The sequence below is a fragment of the Aethalodelphis obliquidens genome, unplaced genomic scaffold (genome assembly GCF_003676395.1).
Source record: "Aethalodelphis obliquidens isolate GAN/ISIS:26980383/991018 unplaced genomic scaffold, ASM367639v1 scaffold25, whole genome shotgun sequence".
NCBI lineage: Eukaryota > Metazoa > Chordata > Mammalia > Artiodactyla > Delphinidae > Aethalodelphis > Aethalodelphis obliquidens.
In genome coordinates this window covers 33,372,466-33,379,504 of record NW_020837969.1, presented here as the reverse complement: position 1 = coordinate 33,379,504, position 7,039 = coordinate 33,372,466, and positions in this window count along the sequence as shown.

Sequence of the window (7,039 nt, the reverse complement as noted above, 5' to 3'; positions counted from 1 at the left end):
GGTCTAAAATACAGTTCAAATCCAATGTTTCTTTCTTGATATTCTGTCTGATTTGTCCATTGTTCAAAGTGGGGCATTGAAGGCTCTAACTATTATTGTATTGTTGTCTATTTCTCCCTTCAGAGCTGGGAGCATTTGCTAAAATATTTAGGTCCATTGTTGGGTGCATATATATTTACGATTGTTATACCCTCCTGATGAGTTGACTCCTTTATCATTATATAATGAATTTCTTTTTCTCTTATTACAGTTTCTGATTTAAGCCTATTTTGTCTAATATAAGTATAGCTATCCCTGCTCTCCTTTGGTTTCCATTTGCATGGATGGAATATCTTTTTCCATCCTTTCACTTTAAGCCTATGTGTGTTCTTAAAATGGAAGTGAGTCTCTTGTAGGCAGCATAAAGTTGGGTCTTGCTTTTTATCCCTTCAGCCACTTTGTTCCTTTTGATTGGAGAATTTAATCCATTTACATTTAAAGTAATTATTGATAGTAAGGACTTACTAATACCATCTTATTGTTTTCTAGATGCTTTATAGTTCCTGTCTTCCTGGTTCACTGTCTTCCTTTGTGAATTAATAATTTCCAATAGTGGTATGCTTTGATTCTCTTCTATCTCTTTTGTGTATCTACTGTAGGTTTTTGCTTTGTGCTTACTGTAAAGCTTACATAAAGCATCTTATAGTTATAACAGTCTTTTAAAGCTGGTAACAACTTAAATTTGATTGCATATAAAAACTCTACCCTTTTATTTCCTTCTCCCATTTTACTTTTGATGTCACAGTTCACATCTTTTTATATTCCATATCAATTATATTGTGGGACTTCCCTGGTGGCGCAGTAGTTAAGACTCCTCACTCCCAATGCAGGGGGCCCGGGTTTGATCCCTGGTCAGGCAACTAGATCCCACATGCTGCAACTAAGAGTTCACATGTCACAACTAAAGAGCCAGAGAGCCACAACTATGGACCCTGCCTGCCACAACTAAGGAGCCCGTCTGCCACAACTAGGGAGCCCACATGCCACAAATGAGGAGCCCACGAGCTGCAACTAAGTGCCAAAACTAAGAATGGCGTAACCAAATAATTAATTAATTATTGTGGCTATAGTTATTTTAATACTTTTGTCCTTCAACCTTTATAATAAACTTTAGTGATTAACAAACCACCATATACAGTATCAGAATATTTTGAATTTGATTAGGTACATACCTTTACCAGGGTGATTTATATTTTCATATGCTTTCATGTCACTAATGTACATCCTTTAATTTCAGCTTGAAGAGCTCCTTTCTGCATTTCTTGTGAGGCATGTCTAGTGGTGATGACCTCCCTCAGCTTTTGTTTGTCTGGGAAAGTGTTTATCTCTCCTTCCTTTCTGGAGGACAGCTTTGCTAGGTTAAGTATTCTAGGTTGGCAGTTGTTTTCTTTCAACACTTTGAATATATCATTCCACTCTCTCCTGGCCTGCAAGATTTCTGTTGGGAAATTCTCTGATAGCTTTATGGGGGTTCCCTTGTATATGAGGACTTTTTTTTTTTCTCTTGCTGCATTAAAAATTCTCTCTTTATCTTTGATTTTTAGACAGCTTTATTTTAATGTCTTAGAGAAGATTCAAAACAAAAAGATTCAACAGTCTTTGGGGGGACCTATTCGTGAACCTGAATGTCCAAATCTCTCCCCAGATTTGGGGAGTTCTAAGCCATTATTTTTTAAAGTAAACTTTCTGCCCCCTTTTCCCTTTCTTCTTCTTCTGGGACTCCAATAGTGCCTAGACTGTCTCTTTTGATGTTATCCATAATTCACGCAGGATTTCTTCACTCGTTTTCATTCCCTTTACTTTGTTCTTCCCTGAGTGAATAATTTCAAATGATTTGTCTTCAACTTCCTGTCTTACTGAGATAGAGAACAAATGACATGTCTTCAACTTGCTGTATTACTGAGATTCTTCTGCTTGATCAACTGTGCTGTTGCTCTCTATTGCATTTTTCATGTCATTCGCTGTAGAATTCAGCTCCAGAATTTGCTTGGCTCTCTTTTATGAGTTCTAGCTCTCTGTTAAACTTCTTGTTTTATTCATGTATTATTTTTCTTATTTCATTGAATTGTCTTCATGTTTTCTTGTAGCCTGCTGAGCTTCTTTATATCGACTAATTTGAATTCCTTATCTGGCAAATCACAGATCTCCACTCCTTTGGGATCAGTTACTAAAGAATTATCATGTTCCTTTATTTTTCATGTCCCATGAAGTGTTGAATGGCCATCTTCACATGTGAAGAGGCAGCCATCTCTTCCAGTCTTTAGTGATTGGCTTTGAAGGAGAAATAGCTTCTGTCAGTTCTACCAGGGATTCTGAGGCTCTTCCAGAACTTTTCTATTGATATACCTGTTTCATATTTCTTGATCCCTCCTAGGGGGGAATTCTTAAGATTCTCTGCCTTCTCTTTATCCTACAGAGCTAGGCTGAGTGCTGAGAGCCTCCTGTTTGCTTTCCCTTGGGCACTGCTGAATGTTCAAATCTGTGTACTTTCTCCCAGTCCTGCAGAGTCAGGATTTCTGCACGTGCTCACCAGGCATCTGCAAAGGTTCACTCTCACCACCTTCTGGGGTGTGCACAGGGATCCAGCCATGGGTTAGGTGTGTGTGTAGGTGAGTTATACAGAACATTGGGGATGACTTGGTTTCACATTTTAAATTACCATTAAATCACCAGTCCCCAACCTCTTTGGCACCAGAGACCGGTTTCATAGAAGACAATTTTTCCACAGACCAGGGCCGGGGGGATGGTTTTCGGATCTTTCAAGAGCACTACATTTATTGTGCACTTTATTTCTGTTATTATTACATTGTAATATATAATGAAATAATTATACAACTCACCATAATGCAGAATCAGTGCAAGCTCTGAGCTTGTTTTTCTGCAACTAGATGGTCCCATCTGGGGGTGATGGGAGGCAGTGACACTTGAAGTGTGTTGCTTATGTCCAGTCTGCTCCATAATCTCGTTTTGGTTGCTGTCACTGCAGAAAACCCTGCTTCACAAAGAAAGGATGTTGGAAATGGAAGCAGGCTTTTCAGTGCTTTTGTGGCAGCCTCAGGATATTCCGCCTTGACTTTAATCCAGAACGTATGGAGATTTGAAACATACTTTTAAGGCCACCGTCATTTGTGATCTCAAGCAGCTGATCCTCTTCGAGCACCGGCAAAGTCGATTCACCTGGTTTACTCACATATGGGTCGCGGATCCATTCGTTCCCAGTTCGGGGGTCTTTTGTGGTTGGAAGTAATGCTCAAACCCTTTTGAAAGCTGAGACAGGTAATCATGCACCAGATGGGAGAAAGAAGGCCCTGGCTCAGTCTCTTTCAAAATCTCTGCTAATGTTTGAAACGTCAAAAATCCCAATGTTCACTCGTCGCCCCCATAATTCCAGTTTGGCTTTGAATGCCAACTTGAACACAGTTGTCCTTCTCCCCTGAAGTGACAGACTGACTTCTCTGAGCAGGTTGAATACGTCACACAAGTAAGCAAGTTTTGCGACCCATTCCGTGTCACTGAAATGTGCTGCTAGTGGTGACTGTTTTTCTAAAAGAAATCTCTGGAGCGGCTCTCATAACTCAAAAACTCTGACCAGTGATCTATCCTTAGAAAGCCATCTCACCTCTGTGAATAAGAAAAGACGTGTGTGCTCTGTGTCCATCTCCTCACAGAGCTGCATGAACAGACGTGAGTTAAGGGTGTGTACTTTAATGTGGTCGATAATTTTAATCACATCCTTCAAAATGTTAAGTTCAGGTGATAGGCTTCCCTGGTGGCGCAGTGGTTGAGAGTCCGCCTGCTGATGCAGGGGACACGGGTTCGTGCCCCAGTCCGGGAAGATCCCACATGCTGCTGAGCGGCTGGGCCTGTGAGCCATGGCCGCTGAGGCTGCGCATCCGGAGCCTGTGCTCCGCAACGGGAGAGGCCACAATGGTGAGAGGCCCACGTACCACACAAAAAAAATTAAGTTCAGGTGACATTTTTCGGCTAGCCAGCATTTCTCTAAGTGCATAGACTCACATTCAGAAGTGACCTCTTTGACCTGAGTAGTGAAACCAGAAAGCCGTCCAGTCATGGCAGCCACTCCGTCCGTGCATATACCGACACAAAATGACCGATTCAGTTTCCCTGATATGTAATCATTCAAAGACTTTAATAGTTCTGCAGCTGTGATGTTGGCTGGCAACAAAAGTGCACATAACATATCCTCATACACATCCTCCTGAAAAATATATTACACAAAGACAAGCATTGCTGCCTTGTTGTCAACATTGATAGACTTGTCAACCTGGATTGCGTACCATGGTGACTCACTAATCCTCTCTAACAATTGTGCCTAAATATCCTCTGCTATTTCATCAATTCTTCTAGTTACAGTGCCAGCCAAAAGAGGAACATGTGCCACCTTTTGAACTGCAGCCTCTCCTAAAAGTTCACGATCAATGTCCTTCGCAGCAGGCAGGATCGACTCTTTACCAATAGTAAAGGGCTTAGCTTTAGCAATGTGGTTAGCCACTAAGTATGATGCTCTCAGTGCAGACACATTTGATGAAGTGGTAGACTTCAATAATTGAACTTCTGTTCTTTGTATTCATTTTTTTTTCTTTTGAAAAACCCCAAAGACTTGTCTTTTAATGCAGGGTGCTTGGTCTCCATGCGGTGAAGCTGTTTTGAAGGTTTCATGCTTTCATTGGATAGCCAATCGCCACATATTATACAAAGCAGGCTTGGAGAATGTGAGTCACCTGTTGCAATGAACCCGTAATTTAAGTAGGACTCTTGGCATTTTCTTCTAAATGCAGCTTTCTTTTTGTTGGCAGTCTTAGAGTTTTCTGTTGTCTCATCCTTGGGTCTTTCCACCTTTTCAAAGAAGCTCTCCAGCGATGTTTGTTTTTTACTCATGTGGGCTAGGGTTAGCTTGCGGGCTTACCAAAACTGTGACTGAGACAAGCGTGCAGTGCAGGAAAGAGGCACGGATGGAAGTGGTAAATAAAATAATGGGCGGGCCACACGCGGACTAAAATAAGTGTCGGATTCTGACTTAGAGCCCGCCATCAGATGCAGCTGTACGATTGAAGTACCATCAACTCACTTGCCACTATAAAGCCTGCCACCAAAAGCAGTGTAGTTTTCACTTACCGCTCACTCATAGGGTTTTGATATGAGTCTGCAAGCAATTGATTTATTATGGTCTCTGTGCAGTCAAACCTCTCTGCTAATGATAATCTGTACTTAGAGCCGCTCCCCAGCGCTAGCATCACTGCCTCAGCTCCACCTCAGATCATCAGGCATCAGATTCTCATAAGGAGCGCGCAACCTAGATCCCTCGCATGCACAGTTCACAGTAGGGTTCACGCTCCTATGAGAATCTAATGCCACCGTTGATCTGACAGGAGGTGGAGCTCAGGCGATAATGCAAGCAATGGGGAGTGGCTGTAAATACAGATGGAGCTTCGCTTGCCCGCCGCTCACCTCCTGCTGTGCGGCCCGGTTCCTAACAGGCCACAGACTGGTACTGGTCTGTGGCCCCAGGGTTGGGGACCCCTATGTTAAATGATTAAAAGTCATATGAGAATAGTGATTACTGAAACTGACATTTATTTTCAAAATAATGGGGGGAGGGTGGATACATAGAGGACCTTTTTAACACACCCTGCATGAGATAAGCTTTCCACCCCACTCCCACCTCATGTGCCTCGTTTTAAGAACACTCACGTGTCCTGTCTCTGCTGAACGATTTACAATCCCTGGAGGCTCTCCAAAGCTTGGGGTGTTTGTAGCATCACATGAGATAAAGAGAAAACACACTATAAACCACATGGTAGTGATGATTTTTTTTCTTTTTTTTTTTTGGCCACACCACGTGGCATGCAGGATCTTAGTTCCCAGACCAGGGATCAAACCCTTGCCCCTTGCAGTGGAAGTGTAGAGTCTTAACCACTGGACCTCCAGTGATGTCCCCATGGTGATTTAAAAAAAAAAAAACTTGGAATAAGGTTAGTAGAGAGACCACTAAATTCTGGGCTGTGCTTTGAGAATGGCTCACCTCATCTGCCTCTTCTCCTGATTATACTTTTGCTGAATATGTGGGCAATGAACTCACCTAGGTTTTAGTGAGCATGCAAGTTCCTCTTATGATTTTGCAGTTCTGTTGGTACTGAAGATTGAACCTGAAGGGCCAGGGCCAGTTTGGTGTCTGGCACTGGCATGGTAAAGCATCAGGGAGAACTCAGAGGCAGAGCAGAAGTTGGAAATGCCTCTCACCCACCAACTCTCTCATTTAGAAATGGGTTTGTCTGAGGCCACACATGAGTCAGAGGCAGAGCTGGGATGATAACTCAGGTCTTCTGATCCTGACAGCATCCCCTCCCTTACACCATGCTGTTCATTTTAGCTCTATTATCAATATTTAAAAACAAATTCATTTGAAACAATGTTTTGCTCCCAATGCAAAGTCACCAAACCAAGAAAACCCTCAAACCAGAATTACAACATGAATAGGGTAATTTCAAATCAGCAACTCCACACAGTAACTACTACATCAAGTGAAAAGGGTCTTAAGAGGTACATGGTCTTGTGGCAGAGGTGGGGGGGGGGTTTCCAGCTTTATTGAGATATAATTCACATACCATAGAATTTTCCCTTTTTGTACAATTTAGTGTTACCTAGTATATTCAGAGTTGTGCAACCATCACCACTGCATAATTTCTGGACATTTTCATCACCCCCAAAGAAACCCTGTACCCACAAGCAAGCACTCCCCATTCTTCAACCCCAGGCCCCTGCCAGCCTCTAGAAACTACTGATTTACTTTCTATGTCTATGGGTTTGTCGATTCTGGACATTTCATATAAATGAAATCATACAAATGTGGTCTTTTGTGACAGCTTCTTTCACTTAGCATATTCATCCATGTCGGAGCATGTATCAGTACTTCTTTCCTTTTTATGGCTGAACAACACCTCATGGAATGGATGGACCACATTTTCTTTGTTTTCTTTAT